The 27,463-nt window shown below is 40.5% G+C and overlaps 1 long non-coding RNA gene across 2 annotated transcripts; it reads right to left on the bottom strand.

Annotated features, from left to right (window-relative positions):
* Window positions 1-1,703: 1,703 nt before the first annotated feature.
* LOC126215167 (uncharacterized) lies at window positions 1,704-26,997 on the bottom strand. 2 transcript variants are annotated; one of them, XR_007542096.1, is made up of 5 exons: window positions 25,906-26,997; window positions 16,500-16,623; window positions 14,931-15,057; window positions 6,499-6,726; window positions 1,704-2,737 (listed from the first exon to the last, which is right to left on the bottom strand). It is a non-coding gene; the product is annotated as an uncharacterized LOC126215167 (long non-coding RNA). The 2 variants fall into 2 exon arrangements; XR_007542095.1 differs by lacking the exon at window positions 16,500-16,623.
* Between the last annotated feature and the right edge of the window lie 466 nt (window positions 26,998-27,463).

Genomic DNA, 27,463 nt, shown 5'->3' with positions numbered 1-27,463 from the left:
AATTTTAGATGGTTTGCATTATATTGCGTGCCACCCTCTCCAATTGCTTCCGAAAAGCGGGATTCCTTGAAGCCGACAACAGAAATGGATGTAACGCACCAGACCCGAGTGTTAGTGACAATGGTGAAAAACTGCTTGTTTCACCATGGGAAAAGCTGCAGCTGCAGCATCCCATTCATAATTTCATACACATTGATAATGATGTTGTCACTCTGGAAAGTGTTTCTGTTGATAATGTGATCGACTTTCACACACAAGAAAATGCAGTAAGTAACACTGACAGTGATAGTGAAGAGGACAATGAGAATCCCTCATTTGCAGTTGTTAATGTAGCAGTGGAAAGAATTAAAAAATATATTTCAGCTGCAGATGTTGATGACAAAGTTTTACATTGTCTTTACGAGCTCAAAAACCTCACTGAAAAAATTCATCAGAAAAAATTAAAACAACTCACAATTTTGGATATTTTTTTTTTTTTTTTTTTTTTTTTTGCTAAAAAGTAGTAACTACCATATCCATTTTCTCATGATTTATAGACCATCGAAATTGAAGGTCAGTATAATAAATAAAAATGGCTTATCAATGCTTTGTAAATGTGTGCTTGTAACGCTAAAATGTAGTATGGTTCCCTTTCCTGTAATCTTGATTCTGGATACAGACCGATCTCTATCGTAACCCTGATGTCTACGTTGATTTGAAAGTGATAATTTGGCTACGAACTGACAAAGCCAGTAAATGTGAAATAAAGGCTACAGCGACAGATTGATCTGTAGTGTAGTGCCACAATTAACACACTTTACAATATTTCAGGCACCTATAGTTAAAAAATCACAAACAGCTAGATAATTGGCTGGTACTGTATACATCTGCTGATGTCACTTTCGGAGGAAATACACACTTGACCTGCACTTTTCGCAGGCATCAAGTACAGAAACTAAAACTGCCAATTGCATCACTTTAGCTTTGCAAACACATAAATCAACAAGGCAACTGCTTGGTTTGTGTTATTTTTAATGCGATTTGTTGTGCTAAAGTGTCGGTGAATGTCATGTCACCTGCTAAACACAGCACTAAATTCAGATAACCTTCAGTAAATAATAATCATTCCCTGATGAGTATTTTGTTGCCTGTTATCTACATATATCATATAAAACTACGGAAATGGATAGGGGGCCCTATACATAACCAGTAAAACTTGAAGTCATTTCCCACATTTTACATTTTCCTGCAATTTATGCCATTTTTTCAAGTCCCTCGAAAAGTGTAGAAGCGGGATTTTACTGTAGCAGATCGCATAACTTCTGCGCTTTTATGTAACCACAGCAATTACTTTTGATGAAAGTACAGTTCACATGCAGAGACATAAAAATTATGTAGATATTGTTATTTTGTACTCAACAAAGTGTTCTTAATCATGCTCAAATGCAAGTGTATTCTGTTATGGATAAATGTGATAGTCATTTCTGAAAATAATGGAAACATGTTACATTCAAGTTCAATGAAGTACTGGAACAAAGTCCGATACATTTTTGTTTTGCATTTTTTTGTTTTTAACTTTTTGTTATGGAAATTGTGTTTGCTAGGACTATATGATAAATCTGTACTGTTTTCTTTAGTTTTACTACAGTATCCCTCTGCTTTTACGTTACAGATCTACAATTTTCAAATAACATTTGAATTAAATACTGACAATGTCAGCCTTTTTATCTTTTTGTTGAGGAAATTGTGTTTTCTAGTTCTATGTGATAAATTTCTAGTGCTATATGATAAATCTCTATGGTTTTCTTCAGTTTTACTCCAACATCCCTCTATTTTATGTTACAAATCAACAATTTTCAATTTCTAGATGGAAAACCGCTTCCAGTTTATGGGGCAGCAAGACACCGTTCGCATATGTAAAGAAGTGACTGTTATGAGGTAACACCCAATAGGTATGTAACACACCTGATGTACAGATAACGTGGGTACAACCTAAACTGACCAAAGCTAGGAAAACTGCCACACAGACTATGCGTGCTGCTGGTAGCCTATGGTAGTTTCACAACTCCAGTTACCAATCATGAAAACAATATGCTCTGGGCTTATTGTCTAACTCATTATTATAAGAGTGAAGCTTGTTATAAACATACCACAACACAAAGCAAGTCATGTTAGATAAATATTACTGTCATTACAGAAACAATTCAAGTCCTCATTTTGACACCTAATATAAATACAAAATTTTAAAATGGATAATACCTGCAACAACATTAACTTATTAACAGTAACAGCCAATTTCCTTCCATGTGTCACTGCAGGTGATGGTAACAATATCAGGAAAAACAATCTGTACTGTAGTCCATTTTACATAATATATGGGAGGCACAACAGCAAATGTCAGGTGCTAAATTTCAGTACCTCCAAAACAGTGGTTTCTCACATACTGGTCACTCAAAGCAGTACGGCCTACCGCATAGGAACATCCCTTCGAACTGGTCGAGCTGCTCTTTGGAGATGACGACCTCGACATAGACTTACCGTTCCTACGGGACGGTGTTCACACCGACGACAGCCACCTCCTCGTACAGCTGGTGGGATTCCTACCCTCCGGAGGACACACTGACGGCCATCGAGGTCCTAGCCACTGCGCGCATAACTGCCCCTCGATCTTCTTTCAGAGAGCATCCAACCCAGCTGTGTGTATGGCGGAGACCAGCAGACAGACACTCCCGCACTCACTGGCCATTTCTGTGGGCAACTGGTGACAGAAGACAGATCCAGGTACTAATCATATACAAGCGAGGCGTATAATGCAAATGACAGATGACCGAAGGAGATTTTGATGTACCGTCCTCTGGGAAGAAGGATAGGAGGAAGACTGAAGGTTGCCTGGTTACACGGGGTAAAGGAGACCAAGAGAAAAAGAGAAATACAGTATAACCCCACTTTTACATTCCCGGAATTAATGTTTTACCCACCGTTTAAATTTTTTTTTTTCCTCTCCCGTCAAATTTCCTACGTTCGCAATGTTAATTTGCTCCCTATTTTGTGTGAACGTATGTATAATTTTCCCCCAATTTATGAAACAATGTTCATGTAGAGAAAACCGATTTAATTGGCTAAAATGACACTGGCCTTCAAGTAATGTTTTCAAATGTTAAGCAATTAAGTTTCTTGACACCAGAGTGTTCTACTCAACAGATCTGAACTGGTAAATGCCAGAAAATTCGTGGTTTATCTCCTGTTGCCACCACGCTCTCCTTTACGTCGTAGCTGATGGGAATAACTAATAACTTATAGGTTCATTCGAATAATGACCGATCACAACAGTTTACAAACTGTCTCTAATGCACATTCACAACTTCATGATTGGAATGATACCTCGGGTACACATTTGTTGCCTAGCAGGCAACAGCATATTTCATATGTTTCATTGTCTGGCCACGTGTAGCACTAGTTCATACCTTTTTGTGCTGCTCAAATGTTTCTTGTTTAAACAATGAAACACTGCACCTGTTACCAATTTTTTCATGGTTAGTAAAACACATTTCGTGGATTTGTTCTCGTTGTCAAGGGCAAATACTTCTGGAAGTATTTTTTGTGAGGTATCACACACAAACAATGTAAGTGATGGTTTACAAGTGTATGTGGTTTTCTGTGTAATGGAGGAGGAACAATACCTTATAACCTTAAAAAACAACTAAAGTGCAAGAGACACAAAACACCAAATATGCAAACCTCACACAAAATACTTCCATAAATATTTGCACTTGACATTGAGAATAAATTCTTGAAAAGTGTCGAGCTAAGCATGAAAAACTACATAAATGGTAGAGTGTTTCATTCTTAAGTAATGAATGACACAGTTGCAGACTTTCAAAAATAACATCGATTGTGATTATAAGTCAAATGTTTCTACTTCCCAGACAGTTACCTATTCCACTTACATCAGCGGCAAAAGAGAGTACTGGATAATAAACAGGTTCATGATGAGTATTTTGATGCCTAATATATACCTATATCACACAAACTATGAAAATGCGAAGCGAGTGTCATATTTGTAACTTTCACCACTTAAAACATTATTTTCCACATTTTACACTGCTTTTCAAAGTTCTGTGAAAAGTGTAAAAGCAGAGTTTCACTGTACAAGAAGAGAAGAAAGCATGGTTACATGTAAACTTATGGCGACATATATGTGGATGCAACGTCAGCTGTTGGAACCCCACATATGAGACAGAGTCTCCTTTCAGCTCAAGTTTCAAATTTTATGTAGTGCACAACATACTGCTAGAGTATTTAGTATGATCTCTTATTACTACATGTCAGTGTTGTGTTATTCTGAATGCTGTTCTGGTTAAATCTACTTTGACCCTGTGTCACGAAATAATGCAAATTACTGATGTCTTAAACAAGAGTTTGGTAAGGATTCATACAGCTTAACCACAGCAACAAACAAAAGAGCTTCTGACCAAGTCAATCTTATTTGTCACTACGATGATGTTTTGGAGCAACTCGGGGCTGAGACCAACAGATTTGAGTGTCCTGACGACACTGACAGCCTGTCTTCCTAGCCATGACAGCTGACGTCCTGGATATGAAAGACAGTGTAGCGATGCAAGGGGTACCAAATTTGTCATAAAAGTCCGTAAATTACTTAACTGATAGTATTTTTCAGTGCAGGTTGCAAGTTGCAAACCGTTACAACTGTTCACAACAAATACCAAAAAATTGTAAATTTGTAATAATGTGTATTCTAAATAATTTTAATCGTTGTCATACATGGTACTGACAAACCATAAAATGTGATTTTTATGTTAAAGAACAGTTTTAGTGAACAAAATGTCAAAAGACCTGTTTGACAATTCCAAAGACAACACTACAACTAAAGATCGTATGTAAGTGTGTTGTATCTTAGTCCAGAATGTTTGGTTCGTAAGAACACAAGCTCCATGTAAACAATAGCCAGTAGTTATCTGAAGATGGCCTAATAACCGAAAACTAGTTCATACAAATAAAAATCAGTAGAACAAAAAACTGCCTAAGTGTTATTCAACCCCCAATATGGAATTGTTCTATCAAGAAGCTACGGAAGAATCCATAAATAAGAACAACAGATATACATAACAGAGACTTTAGTCATGAATAATATATTCTCCTTCAATATTTGCACCCAATGGTGGGGTGACTTAAAATCCGCGTCTATAGAAACCGTGGGTTTGAGGTGAAAAACTCACTGAGCCACGTTTGCAGCGCATTTTCATCCAGAAAGAAAGTTCCTTGAAAATTGTTCAATAGACAGCAGAAAACATGAAAATCTCAGGGCACAAGATTAGGTGAATAAGGTAGCTGCAGAATGATTTCCAACCCAATTCCTTTATAGTGTTTTTGTCAGTATAGCAGAATTCAGGCAGGCATTATTGTGAAGCAGTATCACTTCGCGCCGTTTTCCTGGTTGTTGTTCTTGGATTGAATCAGTGATGTTTCAGCTGTCGGCGATAAATGTCAGCAGTGATCATTACATCTTGGGAAAGGAATTTGTACTACACCATACCGTCGTCGGTCTACCAGATTCATAACGTTATCATTTGTGGACGCATGCAGATTTTTGTACGGGGAGTTGCTGCTTTGTTTGGGCTCAACCATTCTTTTCTTTTTCTTACATTAGCACAAATACACCACTTCTCCTCACCAGTGACAATATAGGACAGGAATGGTCAGTGCCATTCAAGGGCCAACTGGTGACAGCAAACAGAGATGCATATATGGCCACCCACAAATTTTTGTGATTTTGGCTTAGAGCATGCAGTACCCACTCACCCAATTTTTGAACCTTACCCACTGCATGTTGCACAATGGTGGAATGACCACAGTTCATCACATTTGCCAGTTCTCGAGTACACTGATGTGAATCATTTTGGGTTAATGTGTTTAAACGATATTCATCAAATCTTAACGTCTTACGGGATGTGGAGAGTCACTAACATCAAAACATTCCTCCTTAAAACGAGAAAACCATTTTCCTGCTGTGCCCTGTCCAATGGCAATACCCCACACACGGGGCATATGTTTCTGGCTGCCTCCGCTGCTGGCACCCTCTACTGAACCCAAACAGAAGAATATGTCTGTAATGTTCCTACGTCTCTGCTTGGCATTCCATTTTCTAGCATCCACATCTCCACTTGCTATCTCCAAACGATGAAATAACAACACACAAACTCAAATAGAGACAATGAACTACAAATAAAAAATGGCAATTCATAAATAAACCCACAGCAACCACAGTTCCACCACATGAAACAAAAACATTATGAACTTAAGCACCACCTTAACATTTCAAGAGAATTCAGTATGAGCTCTTAATATTACATGACAATGTTGCGTTACTGTGAATGCTGTTCTGATTCAATCTACTTTGATCCTAATGTCACGAAATAACAAAAATTACTGACGCCTTAGACAAACAGCTATGCAAGAATTCATACAACTTAACCTTAGGAGGAAAAAAACAGTTCTTACCAAGTGAATCTCATTCTTCACTACTGTGACATTTTTGAGCAGCTCTGGACTGAGATTAAGAGACTTAAGTGTCTTGTCCAAAGTGACAGTCCGCCCTCCGAGCCACGACAGCTGACGTATCGGACATGGAAGATATCTGCCAACATCGCATCCTCCAGCGTAGTGTGAAATAGCTATAGCAGCTGCTTTGGCATATCCAAAGAAATGTACCGTACCAATGTCCAGCACCTGCAACATGATATTCAACACATACTTTGTAACACATGCACAAAACCCAACACTTTAACATTATTTATAACGAACAAGAAAAGTCAAATACAGGAACTGATAAAGAAAAGTGGACTACCTCAGTCACGTAGCAGCACGAGGAACGAGAGAGAGAGAGAGAGAGAGAGAGAGAGAGAGAGAGAGAGAGAGAGAGAGAGAGAGAGAGAGAGAGACGTAGTAATAAGGATCCCTGGCATAGAGAAATAACTGAAAGAGTTGAAAACAAATAAGTTGTCAGGGTCAGAGAGAATCCCAATTCAGTTTTGCAGATAATACTCTACAGCACTGGCCCCTCACTTCGCTTACATTTATCGTGAATCGCTCAACTAGAAGCAAGTCCCACATGACTGAAAATAGTGCAGGTGACAGCTGTATTTAAGAAGAGTAAAAGAATGGACCAGTAAAATTAAAGACCAATATCATTGACATAAGTTTGCTGTATGATTCTAGAACATATTCTGAGTTCAAATGCAATAAATTTCTTATTGACTGAAACACCGATGTCCACACACCACCACGGTTTTAGAAATCATAGCTCATGTGAAACTTGCCCTATTTTCACATGATATACTGCAAATTATGGACAAAGGGCAATAGGTAGATTCCATATTTCCAGATTTCCGAAAAGCACTGACACGATGCCCAACTGCAGACAGATAATGAACACACGAACATACGGAATAGGTTCCCAGATGAGTGGTTAAAAGAATTCTTAATTAATAGAACCCGGAATGTTGTGCTCGATAGCGAGTTTTCATCACAGATAACAATATCGTTAGCAGTGTCTGAGGGCAGTGCAACAGGACCACTATTATTAACTATATGCTTAAATGATCTGGTGGACAGGAAGGCAGCAATTTGCAGTTGTTTGCTGATAATGCTGTGGTTTATGGAAAGATGTTGCTGATGAGTGACTGTAGGATGGTACGACTTAAGACAAAATTCCTAGTTGGTGTGATGAATGCCAACCGGTTCTAAATGAAGAAAAATGAAAGTTAACGTGGATGAGTAGGAGAAACAAACCAGTAACGTTCGGATATAGCATTTGTCGTATCCTACTTGACACAGTGCCGTTGTTTCAATATCTGGGCATAACATTGCAAAGCAACATGAAATGGAACAAACATGACCAACCCTCAGAGAAATCGTGATATGTAATGGTCGGCCATTACGATAGTCGATATACAAATGACAAATAAGTAATTTTTCATAATATTTAACTACAAATCAACACTTTTTGGTATTTTGTAGTAAACATTGCTGCTAATTGTCATCTCATGCCAAATGTTACACTTCTAGGTCACGTGTGAAGTGCCCACAATGACCGATAAGTGAGTTATTGATTACCAAAATATCTAATAGAAATTGTTGTAATTGTAGATTGCAATGACTTAAAAGCTTCTAGTTTGTTCAGAATGAAGGGGCCAGACACCTTCATACGTGACAAATTTCCACTCGATAGTGCCACCCAGTTGTCAGAGAAGACGTGATATGTAATGGTCGGCCATTACGATAGTCGATATACAAATGGCAAATAAGTAATTTTTCATAATATTTAACTACAAATAAACACTATTCGAGTTTTGTCGTAAATATTGCTGCTAATCCTCATCTCTTGCCAAATGTTACGCTCCTAGATCAAGTGGGAAGCACCTACAATGACCGATAAGTGAGTTATCAGTTACCAAAATATCTAACAGTAATCGCTGTACTTGGGTGAATTTTTAAGGAAAGTGTGATTCATCTGTAAAGGAGACCACAAAGAGGACCATAGTGTGACCCATTCTTGAATACTGTTTGAGTGTTTGGGATTAACACTGAGTCAGATTAAAGGAAGAGGTGGGCTGTTAGATTTGTTACTGGTAGGATCGAACAACTTGCAAGTGTTACGGAGTTGCTTCGGAAACTCAAATGGGAATCACTGGATGGAAAGTGTCATTCTTTTTGAGGAACACTTTTGAGAAAATTTAAAGAATCGGCATTTGAGACTGACTGCAGAATGATTCTCCTGTCACCATGCATGTAACAACCATGAAGATAAGATTACAGAGATTAGAACTTGTACGGATGCATATAGACAATTGTTTTTCCCTAGCTCTGTCTGCAAGTGAAACAGGAAAGTAAATGACTTGTAGTGGTACAGGGTACCCTCAACCACGCACCATACGGTGGCTTGCAGAGTAAGTATGTAGATGCAGAGATGGAGAATTCTAGCTCAAAAGGAGGGAATTTTGTCTTTGCCTGCTAGCTAATGAATTTTCTGTGTATCAGCACTTCTCCATTTTATTACAATGTTCAATCTAGATACCTTATATTTTTAGTTTCTACACTTCACAAAATATTTGTGATCTAAGACTGTCAAATAAAGATTGCTAGATCTTACACAGAGATAGATATGTAATTATATTTGAGGACACACTCTTGCAAGTAAAAGATGCTTTTTAGTTTTATAAAGAATTACTAGGACCATTGTAAATACACAAATACACCTGCAAAGAAACTCATACAAGTTGCTCTTTTTTTTAAAAAAAAAAAACTCCTTGCACTGTCTTACTTATGTCTTGAAGATCACATCATTTTGAAGCAAGTCCAGCTTGTTCATAGAGACCAGGAAGTTCATCCACAGAATACCAGACAAAAATCTGCTACTGTGAAGAGAATATGCACACACAAAAATGAAGAAAAATCAGTCATGATAAGCAGGGATAAAGCTTCACAAGAAATAACTTGACCAATTTAAAGCAATACAAAAAATTATGCATTTTAAAATTACTCTTACAAGGCACCTTCTCAATAGGTGCTATTACAGAGTAGATTAATTTTAATGGCATAAAGTATTGTGTGTCTGTGACCTTCCAGTTGCTATTGATGAGGATATTTTGTAAATATTTGTCTTATTGTTAGTGTAAGAATATTTTTTCTTTTGTGGTACATAAACTGTTAAGTGGGAACATTCTTGTACCTATTCAAGTAATGACACATACTGCTAACAGCTAGTAGTAAGATTGTCAAGATAATGTACTGTATTAGCAAACCCAGCAATGTGTCGCAATTGCTAAATATGTTTTGGAATTGGATATACATCATAAATTCCCCCCTCCCTTCTGTCTGTACCTCTCCTCCTCCTCCTCCTCCTCCCCCCCCCCCTGTCCCTGTCCCTCAGCTCCTCCCACTTCTGCATATACATTACCCCTCCCCCCATCATCTTACTCCTCTTACTGAGCTTGAGCCTTGTTTATTGTTATTGCGAATGAAATCACGATTGGCAACTCAAAGAGACTTTGGCCATCACTAATATACAGGGTGAGTCACCTAACATTACCACTGGATATATTTCGTAAACCACATCAAATACTGACGAACCGATTCCACAGAACGAATGTGAGGAGAGGGACTAGTGTAATTGTTTAATACAAACCATACAAAAATGCACGGAAGTATGATTTTTAACACAAACCTACGTTTTTTTTTTTAAATGGAACCACGTTAGTTTTGTTATCACATCTGAACATATAAACAAATATGTAATCAGTGCCGTTTGTTGCATTGTAAAATGTTAATTACATCCGGAGATACTGTAACCTAAAGTTGACGCTTGAAACCTCTGACGTTCAGTTGCGTGTTGTAACAAACACGGGCCACGGTCGGCGAGCAGTGTCATGCACATACTGCATCGTCACCGCTTTCACCCGTTTCATGTGTCGCTATATCAGCAATTACATGGTGATGACTTTAATCATCAAGTGCAATTCTGTCAATGGGCATTAACAGAGAATGCGTTGCAGTTCTACCTGTTTACCGATGAAGCGGGCTTCACAAACCACGGGGCAGTGAATCTACGGAACATGTATTACTGGTCCATGGACAATCCTCGTTGGCTCAGACAGGTAGAGCGACAGCGACCCTGGACTGTAAATGTATAGTGCGGAACCATTGGCGACCACCTCATTGGTCCTCACTTCATTGCAGGGGCCCAAACAGCTGCAACATACATCGCGTTTCTACAGAATGATCTGCCAACGTTGCTCGAAAATGTCCCACTGGAAACGCATCGACATATGTGGTATCAGCATGATGGTGCACCTGCACATTCCGCAATTAACACTAGGCTGACCCTTGATAGGATGTTCGACGGGCGTTTCATAGGACGTGGAGGACGCATAAATTGGCCAGCCCGTTCTCCTGATCTTACACCTCTGGACTTCTTTCTGTGGGGTACATTAAAGGAGAATGTGTACCAAGATGTACCTACAACCCCAGAGGATGTGAAACAACGTATTGTGGCAGCCTGCAGCGACATTACACCAGATGTACTGCGGCGTGTAAGACATTCATTACACCAGAGACTGCAATTGTGTGCAGCAAATGATGGCCACCACATTGAACATCTATTGGCCTGACATGTCGGGACACACTCTATTCCACTCTGTAATTGAAAACGGAACCCACGTGTGTACGTGGACCTCACCCTTCATGGTAATGTACATGTGCGGCAGTGAAAAAGACCAATAAAAAGGTGTTAGCATGTGGACATAATGTGCTGTTCCAGTCTCTTCTGTACCTAAGGTCCATCACCGTTCCCTTTGGATCCCTACGTAATTCACTGCTCTCCGATATACACGATCGAACAGCGGAGGAGTGGTACTCAAGCGTCAACTTTGGGTTACAATATCTCCGGATGTAATTAACATTTTACAATGCAACAAACGGCACTGATTACGTATTTGTTTACATGTTCAGATGTGCTAACAAAACTAATGGGGTTCCATTTAAAAAAACGTAGGTTTGTGTTAAAATACATACTTCCGTGCATTTTTTTATGGTTTGTATTAACCAATTACACTAGCCCCTCTCCTCACGTTCAGTCTGTGGAATCAATTCGTCAGTATTGTATAGGTGACTCACCCTGTATTCTCCTTCACTATTCACAACAGCCTGCGAATGCTGGGATAACTTCTTGATTCCGCAAGTGCAGAAATCACATGGTTTTGAAGTGAAGAATTCATTGAGCAATTTTCAGAGTGCATTTTCACCTGGAAAGGAAGTTCTTTGAAGATTTTTCAACAGAGTGTGGAAAAGGTGAAAATCAGAGCACAAAACCAGGTGAATAAGGTAGATGCAGAATAACTTCCCTACCCAACTCCTGTATAGTGTTTTTGTCAGTTTAGGAGAATGCGGGTAGGCATTATAGTGGAGTAGTATTATTGACAATAAACATCACTAGTGGTTGTTACAGTGGGGAAGCAATCTGTAGTGCACCACACCATCACAGTTCCACCAGAGGCATGACATTATCTTTTGTGGATGCGTGCAGGCCTTCGTTGCTGCTTGCATAACGCAACAACTAACAGGTTGAACATGTCTTCATTGACATGACCTACAAAAGATTTAATGAAGCTTGCAAAACTTCCCAATGAAACCTCTGAGCAGCATCTTGAATAACAAACCAATAATTATCAGCATAGTCTTTGGAACATAAATTAAGAAACCAATTACAGGCTTGGGAACCTGGCATGTATTGTGTGACCCCTATGGTGATGGGGTTGCCGGTTCATATCCTTGAACAGATAGTGACAAAAAAAGTCAACATAGACCAACACAATATAGTGAGACATTACTTGTCAATCTAAAAATAAAAACCACATGCACAGAACATGGACAACAGGTTGCTTCAATGTAGTCAACTGTCATGATGGTACATTCCCTCATACTTGTTTATCATTTTCAGGTACTGTTAGTGCCCACTGGAAAATCGAACGTGATTTTTCTGGATTCTTGAAAACGTGGACTTTCCAACTGTGACTAGTTTGAAATCAATTGTGGAAAACAAATTTTCTAAGATCGAATTGAATGTGATCTATTCTTGTAATTTTTATGAAAATTGAATTTGAACCCATTTTGTAGAAATTTGGAAAGCAGTGCTTTAATGATATTTTATCCTGGAAACCCTTATGTTGCCAAGTTATTGTGTACAATTTTCACATTTATCGCCTATTTAATCAACGAGATATAAGAAGTCGAAGTTAAAACTTTGTTTACAGTACTATTTTTGCACCTACTTACGTCAATTTATGAAGCATTCTTACATATATTGGAAATTACACCCATTTTTCTGGGAGGGGGGTTAAACCCGTTTTTTAGAATGAGACTGATTTTGAAGCTTTAATAGAATACTGTATTTGTAAAAAAGGTGTTGAATATACACTATTTTCACAAAAATCAACATGACTTTGACAAATTAGTAGATTACTGGAAAATAGTAGATGAATGAATTTTTGTATTCCACATCCTTACACTACTGAGCTATGCTTATTAAGTTTCATATTCAGCAGGCATTCAACATTTTCTTCATGCTGCAATTTTCAAGCACAATTTTCATTCAGATTATGTAGCCCTGTTAGCCCGTGTTGGATAATCAAATATACTCTGTTTTATTATTCAAACCATGGTCTTTCCAACGAGCCAAGTTTGGAGTTTTATAACATAGTTTTTTTGCAACAAAGTTGACAGTACCATACTTTTGTCCTTTTCCCAACATCTTCAAACTTGCACTTAATTTATTCAATATTGGAAAATGGTACATAAATGAAACTTTAAATCTGAGAACCTATTGCTGTTAGGTTACTACATGCCAAGTGTCATGTTCTTCATACTTTTAGGCCCTCAGATGTAAGAAACCAGAATTTGAAGTTCTTTCTTGTGCTAATTTTTTTTTTTTTGTGCCAGTTTTTTTCAAGCAATTTTGCCTAAAATTTTTTGGTTGAGTATCATTCATAAAATTCTTTTCATTGTTATGCTTAAGAGAATGCATAAAATGTAAAAGATAGCTAAATTTCATTTGTTTTAACAAAATATTGCCCAAAATATAACAGCTCAAAGCCACCAGAAATTCACACTCTCTCTGCACAAAGTCGTACTGGGAGTCAAACAAGTGACTAATCTTGGCCAGTATTGCTTTGGCGAACGTTTAACTTTACCAATGTTCATTCAGGACATGTGCGTATGTTCACATAAAATTTCAACAAAATCTGAGATGGTCAAGCAGGGAGGCCAAGTTGAGGTGATATGGAATGACTCGCAACACACCTGAACACATCCTTGATAGCCCGAAGCTTAATGCTGGACATTGCCTAATGCACTATATGGTCGTCCGAGCATTTATGTTTGCAGAGAAAACCATAACATGAAATGTTTACCTGGGTATGCTCTAACAGTTCTTGCTACCACAGATCAAAGAGCTGTAGCAACATTCCATCATCTTGCAGCACGATGGCGCACCCCTCCCTCCCTCCCCCCTTTTGGAGTCTGAACGTGCTGAATGATGCACTTCTTGAGAGGTAGATGAGTTGTGATGGCCCCAAGCCCTCCACACTCTCCTAATATCAAGTCATTAGACTTCTTTTTTTGGGGTTATATCAAGGATCTCATGTACACAACAGTAGTCAATAACACTGCTATCCTTATTAAATTTTTTTTTTTTTTTTTTTTTTTTTTACACCTGTACTCCGCAAACCTGTGGGGTGCATGGCAAAGGGTATGTCCCATTGTACCAGTTATTAGGGTTTCTTCATGTTCCATTCATGTATGGAACATGAGAAGAGTGATAGTTTGGATGCTTCTGTGCATACAGTAATTATTCTAATCTCGTCCTCACGATCCCCATGTAAGTGATACATATGGGGTCGTAGTATATTCCTAGAGTAATCATTTGAAGCCCGTTCTTGAAACTTTGTTAACAGACTTTTTTCGGATAGTTTAAGCCAGCTTTCAAGAGTCCTTCAGTATGCCTGTAACACTCTCCCACAGATTAAACAAACCTGTGACCATTTGTGCTGCCATTCTCTGTATACATTCAATGTCCCCTGTTAGTCTTATTTGGTACGGATCCCACATACTTGAACAATATTCTAGAAAAGGTCACAAGAGTGACTTGTAAGTAATCTCCTTTGTAGTCTGATCGCACTTCCCCAGTATTCTACCAGTAAACCAAAGCCTACCACCTGCTTTACCCACAACTGAACCTATGTGACCATTACATTTCATATTCCTACAAAGTGTTACATCAGGATTTTTGTACGAGTGGCCCAATTCAAACGACTCATTGACATTATAGTCATAGGATACTATCTCTTCTTCTTTTCATTCTGTGAAGTGCAAAAGCTTACCATTTCTGAACATTTAGAGCAAGCTGCCAATCTCTGCACCTCGTTGAAGTCTTGTCAAGATTTGACTGAATATTTATTCACCTTCTTTACTTCCTTCAGATAGTACTCCATTAGATAACTGCATCACCTGCAAAAAGCCTGATTTTACTATTAATATTATCTGCAAGGTCATTAATGTACAATATGAACAGCAAGGGTCCCAACACATTTCTCTGGGGCACACCCGAAGTTACTTTTGGATCCAACAATGACTCTCCATCGTAGATAACATACCTTAAAGTCCTCAATCCAGACACAAATTTCACTTGACACCCCATATTATCATACTTAATAAGTGTAAGTGAGGTATTGAGTCAAATGCACCAACCCATGATGCCACTAAATCTGTTGATGCTGAAATACTAATCTGTACATGGGGGGAACCATGAATTTTTTCTGAGGGGGAAAAAAAAGAAGAAGAAGAAGAAGAAGAACCACCACTGAGAGCTGCTAAACATTTTACAACAAACCACAATGCTCTGTCTCGAAAAGTTTCACGTTACGAATTTTTAAAATGACAGTGCACTTTACAGACATTTTATATATGTATGATAATGATGTAGGCTGAAGCAATGAATTAAAGTTTGTACCAGTGACAGGATACAAACCCAGGTCTTCTGCTTACTAGGCATATGCACTAATCACTACACTGCACTGGCACTGCGCTACCACACCTGCATGGATTACCCTAGTGTGTCTCCCTGCTACAAATTCCAATTTATGCCTCAGTCCATTGCTATTCCTCCTCCTAAACTCACATCAGTATTGCCAAGACTCTCCAATACCGGAATAGCACCTTATCAATGAGTAATATGAGGTTAATCCTGCCTATAACTCAGGTGCAGGTGACTTACTGAACACATATGTCTCAGGAACATCAACTGTTTATGATTAACCACCATAATAACTTTGACACTTTAATAAACAAACAATTACGCTTTTCACGCTTCGTAGACTCAGTGACTTTGATGTCAGATAATGTGACCTAAGTCACATACAGGTGCAAAGGAATGTCTGATTCACTAAATGCATCATGAAACAAAGTATGACCTGTGTCATCAGACACAGATAATAAAAACAGACAAAAAAGAAAAATCTAGGACTTTCTCAAGGTAGAAGATTGATAAATAATCATGATCAACAATCATCATCAGCAGATATTCAACTTAAGTATACAAAAATAATGTTACATTTCCTGCTCCACACATTTTAAGATGGTTTAGTAATCTCATTTTATTATTTGAGAAGAGTAAGATGTATAATTAAAACTTTTGAGCTAATTTTTTCAATTTTTTTTCTATACTGAGAGCTGGAGTGACACACACACACACACACACACACACACACACACACACACAGAGAGAGAGAGAGAGAGAGAGAGAGAGAGAGAGAGAGAGAGAGTGTATGGGGGGGGGGGACAGTTTTGTATTCCACCCCCCTGAAAATGTTGGAGTTATTTCTGCTGCAGCCTGCACAACTGGCATGAGAAAAATTGTACTGTCTGAAAAGTACAGCAAACAGACATCCTACCTTTACGAGAGAAGTTTTGCCCGCATTTTTGCAGCCCCTGGCCACAACCACTGGCACTGCCAGTGAAGACCCTCCAGGGCGTGCCAAATCTTCTGCTCCCACCCAGATAAGATCGTCTGTCTCACTGCAACAACCGGTACATGGCGTTCACTTATTTTTCACACACATTACGAAGTTTTTACCCATCTGCAGCAACACTTGTCACATGTATATAGTATAAAATGGAAGACTGGAGACAGGATACTATCATTCCTGAAAAACAGGAGCCAATATACAGAAACTGAAGAAATGTCAGGAGAGAGAACAAGACCTGAAGCAAGAATTCTACACTTTCTATCTCACAAGGATCCACACTTGGCTACAGCTTTTCATTTTATACATAAATCACACACAAGACATGGGTATTATGAAAATAACATATTACAAACTAATTAATTTTACAATAAGTTATGGCATTATTTTTATGGGGAGGTCCCTCCAAAACCGACACGAGTAGAAACTCCTGGTTAGCATATCAACAATATTAAGAAAAGGGTACATTGCTACTCACTGTACAGACAACCAGTTGAGCTGCAGAGAAGCACAGCAGAAAGACTTTCACACCTTATAGCTTTTGGCCAACGCCTTCTTCAGCAAAGAAAACGCACACATATTCACACAAAAAGCACACCTCATCCTCAAACGCACATGACTGTTACCACCAGCAGCTATAACTGGAATGCAACTGTCACATGAATAGCAATCTGGAGTGAGGCAGGGAAAAGGGAGGGGGGGGGGGGGGGGGATAGCAAGGTACGAGTGTCAGGAGAGAAGAATGCTGTCTGGATGGGTGTGCATGGACTACAGACAGCCAGGTACAGGGAACGGAAAAGGAGAGGAGTGGGGAAGGGGACAGGATGGGTGGGTACAATGGCAGAGGGTGGCACACAAACAAGGTGAGGGAATGCAAAATGGGAGGAGGTGACAGGATGGGGGGTCGGAAACTGTTGGTGGAGGGTGCGGAATAATAGGTTGAAGCAGGGATAAATTCAGGAGCAGTTCAGAAATGCTGATGGCAGACAGGTAGGTTCAAAAGGCCATCGAAATTGAGCATTTTATGTTAAACTGCATGTCATGCCACAAGTTGGTCTACCTTGCTCTTAGCCACAGACTGCCAGTGGCTGTTCATCTTGGTGACAGCTAGTTTATTCATGCCACTATAAAAAGCTGTGCACTGATTGCAGCAGAGCTGGTGTACAATATGGCTGCTATCACTGGTGGCCCGGCCTTTGCTGGGATAAGATGGATGACAGGACTGGAATAGGAAGTGCTGGGTGACTGGATTGGGCAGGTCTTGAACCTGGGTCTTACACAGGGATAAGATCCATGTAGCAAGGGGTTGGGATTGGGAGTGCCTTACAGTTGGGTTAAGATGATGTGGAGGTTGGGTGGGCAATGGAAGACCTCTTTAGAAAGGGTGGTGGGTTGGGATTGGGAGTGCCTTACAGTTGGGTTAAGATGATGTGGAGGTTGGGTGGGCAATGGAAGACCTCTTTAGAAAGGGTGGTAAGTATGAAGGTTGGAACTTAAATAGTGGCAATTATTTAGTCACAACCGATACAAAGGAGTTACATGTTTGCACCTGTAACTGTCCTTCAAAGTAATCACCAGCATTATGTAGAATCCGTTGCCAGTGATGTGGAAGGTGTAGTATACTTAGCAGAGCCCGTCCTGTTGATGGTGCGAATGGAGAGGTCTACTGCCTGTCAAATCTCTGGAACAGTTCTGAAGCGAATGCCACAGAGTGGTTCCTTCATCTTCAGAATCAAATCAAATCAAAGTCACAAGGACTTAAGTCTGGAGAGTATGGTGGATGGTACAATACTTCCCAGTCTCATCAACCAAACAGGGCAGCCAGTGAGTATGTGGGTGAGGAACAGGGGTCATATCATTTTTTGGTAAGAACTGCCATACAGACTGGTGTGTTGCGAAAGCCGTCAAGTGTCCATGCCAAATGGCAAAACACAGCCTTCAGGTTAGTTGCCAGCTCAGTCCCTGCAACTACAGGACGTTCCGACTGTCATTTGCAGTGCAACCTACAGAGGGTCTCTACGTACACCGGACCACAATACAGAGAGCATGTAGTAAATCAGGAAGGGAGGCCGCTCATACCACTAACCTTTTGCTGCATCTGCTGATGTCATGGCTGTACAGGTGTTTAGGACTGTGTTTGCGACAATCACAGCAGTTACGACACATCCAGCACCACTGACCGCACACTGCCAAGGGACCTCAGAACTTGCTCGTGATCCTGTTGATATTCAGTCAGACTCACTTGGCAAGACTGTAGAAACTGTGAACTTGTGCAGACTGCAACTTAAAGTGTTCATCTGTTCCAACGTGCTCTGCCCAAGGAGAGCAAGGACTTAACCATTTGATAGTCTACAAGCAGAAAACGTACTCTGACTGTGGAAGCCTTCCTTTTGTTGTTTCAGCTACTTGCCTTTATTCTTCCAGTAATTTTCGGGTTTGCAGCTGGATCCTATCAACATTCTGCCATGATATTTCGGCCCAGAGATATCCGGCCATCCTCAGGTGAGTAAACGAAGCATTCTCAAGTGAGTAGACAAAGTACTTCATCTACTTACCTGAGGACGGCCGGACGTCTCTGGGCCAAAATATCGTGGCAGAATGCTGACGGGATCCAGCTGCAAACCCAAAAATTACTGGAAAATTTCAGAAGTACTTGCCTTAGTTGTGAACTTATTTCACTGTTAGGAAAGAGATACAAAGCTGTTTATGTGTTTCTTTCGAACGTCAACAGAGACCATTTGTGTTGAATTCATTGTGTTCTTAGATATGGGGATAAACTATATCCTCATATGTGACTACGAAGGCTTTCCCGGCGTAATAATTTATAAAATTCTTCTCGGGTATGCAGCCGGATCATGACGTCTTCAAGACACAATATTTCTGCGGTCCAACTGGCCGCCATCATCAGGTGAGAGCGCTGGTGCACAATCTCGCCGGAACTGACTTCCCAGCGCAAGCGGCAGCCCATATATAGGCCGCAGAAGGCCCACAACGCGTGCGCGAAAAGGTGCCGTAGCTGCCCTCTAGAGCAGTAAACATGCCGCGCCGCCGGTGGTGGAAAGAGGCGAAATCGAGATATCGCTGTCAAAAATAAAAGAAAATTAAAAAATTCTATTCCGACGATTGAGACGCAGACCGTTGTTTTTTAATGTCGGATAACACCGGGTCCCAAGTCTTACTTAAAAGATAGCCCTTGTCTCTATTAATAAGATTGTCAGATAAACGAATCTCTATTGATTCTTTTAAAATACAGTCCCAATATCGAGATGCAGGGGCAACCATTTGTGTCGCATCATATTGCATTCTGTGTCCCTGGGTGAGACAGTGCTCCGCCACTGCGGATTTCTCGGGTTGAAGCAGCCGTGTGTGCCGCTGATGCTCAACACATCGGTCCTGAATGGTCCGGATCGTCTGACCAATGTAAGCCTTCCCACAGTGGCAAGGGATCTTGTATACACCGGGCTTCCTCAAACCCAAGTCATCCTTAACAGAGCCAAGAAACGCTCTAAGCTTGGCCGGCGGACGAAAAATACTTTTGATGTGATATCTTTTTAGAATTCTTCCTATCTTCGAGGAAATGCTCCCAGCAAAAGGCAGAAAAGCCACCGATTTGCAGGTATCTTCTGGTGGTTCAGGCGATGGTCCAAACTGGAAAGCACGACGGATCTGTTTATCTGTATAGCCATTCTGCTTGAACACAACCTTAAGGTGGTCCAATTCTTGTGTCAAGCTTTCTCCATCTGAAATGGCATAAGCTCTTCTCGCCAACGTTCGCAGGACCCCTGTACGCTGGAACGATGGATGACAGCTAGAAGCATGCAGGTAACGGTCCGTGTGCGTAGGCTTTGCTGGGAGCATTTCCTCGAAGATAGGAAGAATTCTAAAAAGATATCACATCAAAAGTATTTTTCGTCCGCCGGCCAAGCTTAGAGCGTTTCTTGGCTCTGTTAAGGATGACTTGGGTTTGAGGAAGCCCGGTGTATACAAGATCCCTTGCCACTGTGGGAAGGCTTACATTGGTCAGACGATCCGGACCATTCAGGACCGATGTGTTGAGCATCAGCGGCACACACGGCTGCTTCAACCCGAGAAATCCGCAGTGGCGGAGCACTGTCTCACCCAGGGACACAGAATGCAATATGATGCGACACAAATGGTTGCCCCTGCATCTCGATATTGGGACTGTATTTTAAAAGAATCAATAGAGATTCGTTTATCTGACAATCTTATTAATAGAGACAAGGGCTATCTTTTAAGTAAGACTTGGGACCCGGTGTTATCCGACATTAAAAAACAACGGTCTGCGTCTCAATCGTCGGAATAGAATTTTTTAATTTTCTTTTATTTTTGACAGCGATATCTCGATTTCGCCTCTTTCCACCACCGGCGGCGCGGCATGTTTACTGCTCTAGAGGGCAGCTACGGCACCTTTTCGCGCACGCGTTGTGGGCCTTCTGCGGCCTATATATGGGCTGCCGCTTGCGCTGGGAAGTCAGTTCCGGCGAGATTGTGCACCAGCGCTCTCACCTGATGATGGCGGCCAGTTGGACCGCAGAAATATTGTGTCTTGAAGACGTCATGATCCGGCTGCATACCCGAGAAGAATTTTATATATCCTCATATGTTTCTTGTAAAAGTGTTCAAAGTTCAGGATCCTTTACAGACAGAGCTGTGCGATCAGGGGCTTTGTCATGATGGAAAAATCAGTCATCCAACTCCAATAAATAAGGTCACTTGCACTGCACAGTGTTGCACAATCTTTTCATAACTTCCAAGAGAAAGCCTGGTTAACTGTCTGATCCTGCAGAACAAACACTGAGTGGACAACTCCTCTCACATACAACAAACAAACCAGCATTGTCTTAATGTTTGATTTCCGTTGAAAAACTTCCTTGGGTTGAGACAAACTAAGTCTTCCACTAGCTTGACTATTACTTTGATTCGGGATCATAAGCATATCACCCAGGTTCATCACCTGTGATATTTTTTGAAAACAAGTTTGGAACATTTCAGGGGGGTTCTTTCAAAGCAGAGCATGCTTCCACATGACCTCGTTTTTGTTCATCAGTCATGGCACAAACTTGGCAGCCACCCTTTTATTTCAAGGGCTTCTGTTGCACTTTTTCCTAGCAAAAAGCAAAAGTTCACCACTGCACGCTGTTCACAAAAATCAGCCACTGCAAAAACAACAATCACACTAAACAGTTATCACTATAAATTCTGCCAAAACTAGTCTTGACCTCCTTCAGAAGCGGCACACAACTTACTGACACAGGAATGTTCACTCTACGCACTCCCAGTGACAAAACATGGCACTACAAAACCTCTGTGCAATGAAAAATGTTGGTTTTCTTTTGGATACCCCCTTGTATAAGCTCCACAGTGCTACCAGCAGTCGAACTATAAAATTGTGTGTAGAGAGTTAAAAAGAATGGGGTACAATGGCAAAGCAACTCCTCATAAGCCAAACAACACTCGAGGTAACATATGTCACTCGACAGTGGATGACTGGAAATGAGCGATTTGCAGTGATTAACTATGCTGTATTCTGTGTCAGTCTGATGACAGAATTGGAGTCTGATACCAACACTGAAGTATGTATGGTTTTTTTTTTTTTTTTTCGGGGCGCAAAACTGCTATGGTCATTAGCGCCCAGTCCGTGACTTAGGAAACAGTAAAAAACCGAAAATGGAAACCAGCAGCAATGGGAACGAAAGTCATAAAATTGGAGAAACTAAAAGCAGAAGGAAGGCTTAAAAATCCACTACAGCAAGGGGTTGGTTGTCCCCAAAAAAAGCTTCAAATGACTGACGTCATGTCACTGGCACTAATAAACTCGAGAACGCGATCGGCTGAGCGCGTGTCATCTGATAAAATCGACGATATATCAGGCGATAGCTGTAGACGGGAGCGTAACGGATTAAAATAGGGGCACTCAATTAAAAGGTGTCTTACCGTCCACAGCTGAGAGCAGTGGGGACAGAGTGGGGACGGATCGCCGCTTAAAAGATGTCGATGGCTAAAAAGACAGTGCCCTATCCGGAGTCTAGTTAAAATTACCTCCTCCCGACGACGCGTTCGGGAGGAAGAGGTCCAAGCACAAGGAAGAGCTTTCACGTCCCGCAATTTATTATGGGGAAGTGTCGACCAATGCGCGTGCCATAAATTAACAACACGACGACATAAAACACTCCGTAGATCGGCGAAGGGAATCGATTGAATAGCTGGCCGAAGAAGAGAGACTGCAGCCTTGGCTGCAATATCTGCCGCCTCATTTCCACAGATACCAACGTGTCCCGGGAGCCAGAGGAACGCCACCGAGACGCCCCCCAGGTGGAGCAAGCGCAGACAGTCCTGAATCCGGTGGACCAGAGGGTGCACAGGGTAAAGAGCTTGGAGACTGAGGAGAGAGCTGAGAGAATCTGAGCAGATTACGTACTGTATCCGCTGATGGCGGCGGATGTAGTGGACAGCCTGGAGAACAGCGTAAAGCTCCGCAGTATAAACCGAACACTGGTCAGGAAGCCGAAAGTGATTTGGGGTGTCGCCAACAATATAGGCACTCCCTACACCTAACGATGTTTTCGAGCCGTCGGTGTAAATAAATGTGGCGTCCGTCATTTGTGCACATAGAGCAGCAAATGCCCGACGATAAACAAGTGAAGGGGTACCATCCTTGGGAAATCGACAAAGGTCACGGAGCAGGCAGATCCGGGGACGGAGCCAAGGCGGTGCTGTACCCCAAGTTGTCAAGAAGGGAGTATGGCGGTGGCTGTGTTTTTCATGGTTAGGGGATGGTGCCCTTATCATGCTTAAGAAAACACTAAATGCATACAGATATGAACATATTTTACAACATTTTGCACTACATACATTACAAGAAGAGTTCAGAGAAAATAATTGTATAAGCCTTTCATAAAGTGGAATGTGTGAAGCAATGGCTTGTGGACAACATACCTAAACAGTAACATAACCCATGATGGATGGATCCAACTTATAGTTAATTATACTAACCCTACGCATAACATCTGTTGAAACGGGTTAGTTGTTAGTTAACACTTCGTGTCCCCCTCTCCCATGCGCGTGTGCACACACGCACACAGGTTTTATGGGAATAAAGGTACTGCGAATCAGTTGCTTGTATGGTGGGTTGCTTAAACAGCAAGCTAAAAAATGTAATGTAACTTCCCCGACATCTTGATCACCAAAAAGAATATGCTTTACTTTCTGATGCATCAAGTATCTGATTTATGTAACTTAAGCATTCCATGATCGTAATATTCTAGCTATTAGGTCTCTCATCACTGTTTCTTAAACAAAAGGAATATAATTTTAAAGGAATATAAACTCTCAAATATTTAACATGGAACCACATATCTGGAACAACACCAAAATATGCTGAACATAGTAACAACTAGTCAATATCAAAAAATTAAAAAATACAAAACAATTTCTTATGCCTTTGTTTTTATTAGAAAGAAGTCTTATTTCAACACTAAACTATAGTAATATTCCGAGTCATGACAAATTTTTCATTCGCATATCTTTAAATTGCTTACATCCTACAACTGACCTAAGGTTATGCAACAGTTTTTCAACACGTGATACACAATTAACTCACACATTTGATTATTAGAGAATATCTCAACTAGAATACACATATAATGGAATGGCAAAATTTCAAGATAACACAGACAACAAGTGCTAGACTAAATAGTTGTTTATTATTCATTTAGGAAGCATCCATGTAACAGTGTTCATAAGAAAGCAATTACGTAAAGATACTTCTTGACCTGTTTTTTTTAAAAAAAAAAACTGGCAGGAAATACATTATCTGATCAAAAGTATCCAGACACCCCGTGCTATGTAAAATGGAACTGTTCCCCAGATGTCACAAAATGCAGACTCGCCAGTATAAGCGAAAGTAGGGAGTACTGTGTTGTCAGTGGAGAAGCTGTAACAGCAGAATAAGTCGATCAGGAGCAATCAGTTACTTCAAATGTTGACTAGTATTGGATGTCATCTGAGTGACAAATCCACCAAGACTTCTAAAATTGCCTAAGCCAACTACTGGTGATACAAACATGAAATGGAAATCCAACGGAATGGCCACAGCTAAACCGAGACCAGGAGGACCTTATGTACAGACAAGCATGGATCATCAATTATTGTGGAGAATGGGTGTAAAAAAATGAAGTCAAATCAGCAGAAGTCATCACTCATTAGCTCCACAGCTCCTCATAAACCACATATTCCTGTAGTCAATGATATGCGGCACTTGAGGCAATGTATGCCATTGGATAGTGAATTACTAGAATTGAGCGATTTGCAGTGATTAACTATGGTATACCCAATGACAATCTGATGGTAACGAATAAGGAAGGATGATTGGATTTAATGTCTCATTGACAGCAAGTTCATTAGAGGTGGAGCCCAAGCTTGGATTGGGTCAAGGATGGTGAAGGAAATTGGCTGTGCCCTTTCAAAGGAACCATCCTGCCATTTGCCTGGAGAAATTTAGAGAAATCATGAAAATCTAAATCTGGATTGCAGGATGTGGGTTTAAACTGTCACCCTCTCAAATGCGAGTCCAGTGTTCTAACTACTTCACCAATCCGATGGTTGGACTAAGGTCTGATGCCAACAGTGTAATACGAAGGAGATGGTGTTTTTTCATGGTTAGGATATGTCACCCTTAGTGTGCATTAGACAACACTAAATGAATTAGAATATGAACATATTTCACAGCACTGTGCACTGCACACAGTACAAGAAGAGCTCGAAGATGGGTTCGGTTGTTTGGGGGAAGATACCAAACAGCAAGGAAGGACAGGGAAGGAAGTCGGCCGTGCCCTTTCAAAGGAACTGTCCCAGCATTTGCCTGGAGCAATTTAGGGGTATCACAGAAAACCTAAATCAGGATGGCTGGACGCGGGAGGAGCTCAGAGAAAATGAATGTAACAGCACGAAATTGTACCCTGTCATAAAGCAGTTTATATGAGGCAATGGTTTGTGGACATTAACATATTTCTGAAATGGACTGGCCTGCCCAGAGTCCCAATCTCAACCCAATGATATATATGGGGATGAGTCAGAATATTACCTTCATTCCCTATCCAGCATCAAACACCTATGTCTTCTCTGGTTTTCTCTCCTGAGGTACAATGGACTACCAGTCCTCCAATGATATTCAGACACAGCAATGAAAGTAAACCCAGTACAGTTAACGCATCATAACAATCGAAGGGTGGACACACACAAAATTAACATCTACTACAATGCCTGATTACATCTTCTCAGATAGTGCTATATCTAAGTGTTTAGTCATACGTACCTGGTTAACAACCGTGTATTTGTCCAAAACAATAACTCTGAACTGATCTTAAGTTCATTGTGTTGAATGCGTGTCAGTATCTTAGTGCTGACGAAGACACCAGTTCTTTCCTTATCCTTCTGAAGCCCTTGTTGCAGTCCCTCCAAAGATTTTCTAATAACAATTTCTCAAACAAATACTCTCTGTGTCCACAATGTCTTATCTACTCATTGTTGTGACAAGTGCTACAGCTTCCTTGAACTGTAGATATGAGGTCGAAATTGACCACTTCGACGGCCCCCATTTACATACAAGGTTGATTAACAGGTAGCTGGTGTCTTATTTTGGCCGTGCACATACAACAGTTGCATAATTCCTGATATTCTTGTTCGCAGGCTTCACTGTCAGGATCAAAATTGAACGCGTATCTGTCGTCCTATCTATTCTTGGAACAAAAATGTACACACAACGGTAATGCGACAATCTCTGTTCAAAACTGTGTGTTCAATATGTCGTTCAGCTTTACGTGTGCTAAAATACCGTAGGCCATGAGCTGTCTGAAAAATACTTGTGGTGGGCCGTGCCAAAGGGACTGCCATTTTCCGACCTTTCATCTTCATCCGATAATTTAGCAACGAATTCCGATTCAACAGCGGTCAGATAAGCGTGTGTATTTCAGAGCCAATCCAAGTTGACAAGCGTTCGTTAATGACTTTATACAAAAAGCCGGTAAACAGTGTGCTGGACAGAAGAATGACGGCATTTCTGCTATTGAGTAGCGTGTCTGAAGAAGCGTCTGGCCGATGTAGGAAGCAGAGACTATCAATGCCAATCCAACTCATCGTCTTTAAAATGATCGCGACATGCAGTCCAGGTGCGACTAGAACCGGGATGTTTTTCTTTCTGTTGCTCTTCCGAACTTATTGATCTCCCTCATTATGGCGGTATACCAACACTTCGCAAACGCACATACAAAATAAAAATATGGGTAAAGCTTGTACCTCACTTACAATGCCGTACACAACATTTAAATGTACATAATTACTTTTATTACACAACGCAAAAATACTCGCTTTATAAACTTCATTTTACGCTGTACCCGAGAGCAAGACACCGAGAGTAACTTCAGAGTTAAACTTTGTACCAACGATAACACTCACTACAGTCGGCTACTGGATCAATTCTTACCACACAGATTCCACTCCGTTCTTACCAATCCCCAAGATTCTAAGATTTACTATTTTTCACAGTAGTACAGAAAGCAACACCAGAAACAGAAATCTTACAACGAAGAACTGCACGCATCTGCTACGAGAACTCTGAAAACAGCGAACCCTAGAATCGGTCTACACTAGAACTGCACTATATACCTCAGGTTTAGTTACCGATTCAAGATTATGGTTTTTACGTGAGTTTTCGATATTTGTGTAGCGCCTTTTCTTTTATGATTTCCATGTTGCTTTCTCTGTACTTCCATTAAAAGTACTTTTTAAGTTTCCTATACGTTACTATTTATTTAATTTTGTGGTTGTTGCATTAGATTTTGGTTTGTCCCCACTCAAAGCTCCCACATTCCCGC

Source organism: Schistocerca nitens, chromosome 12 (genome assembly GCF_023898315.1).
Source record: "Schistocerca nitens isolate TAMUIC-IGC-003100 chromosome 12, iqSchNite1.1, whole genome shotgun sequence".
NCBI classification, from domain to species: Eukaryota; Metazoa; Arthropoda; class Insecta; order Orthoptera; family Acrididae; genus Schistocerca; species Schistocerca nitens.
The sequence above is the reverse complement of the archived record's forward strand: the minus strand, read 5'-3'. Positions and strand labels throughout refer to the sequence as shown.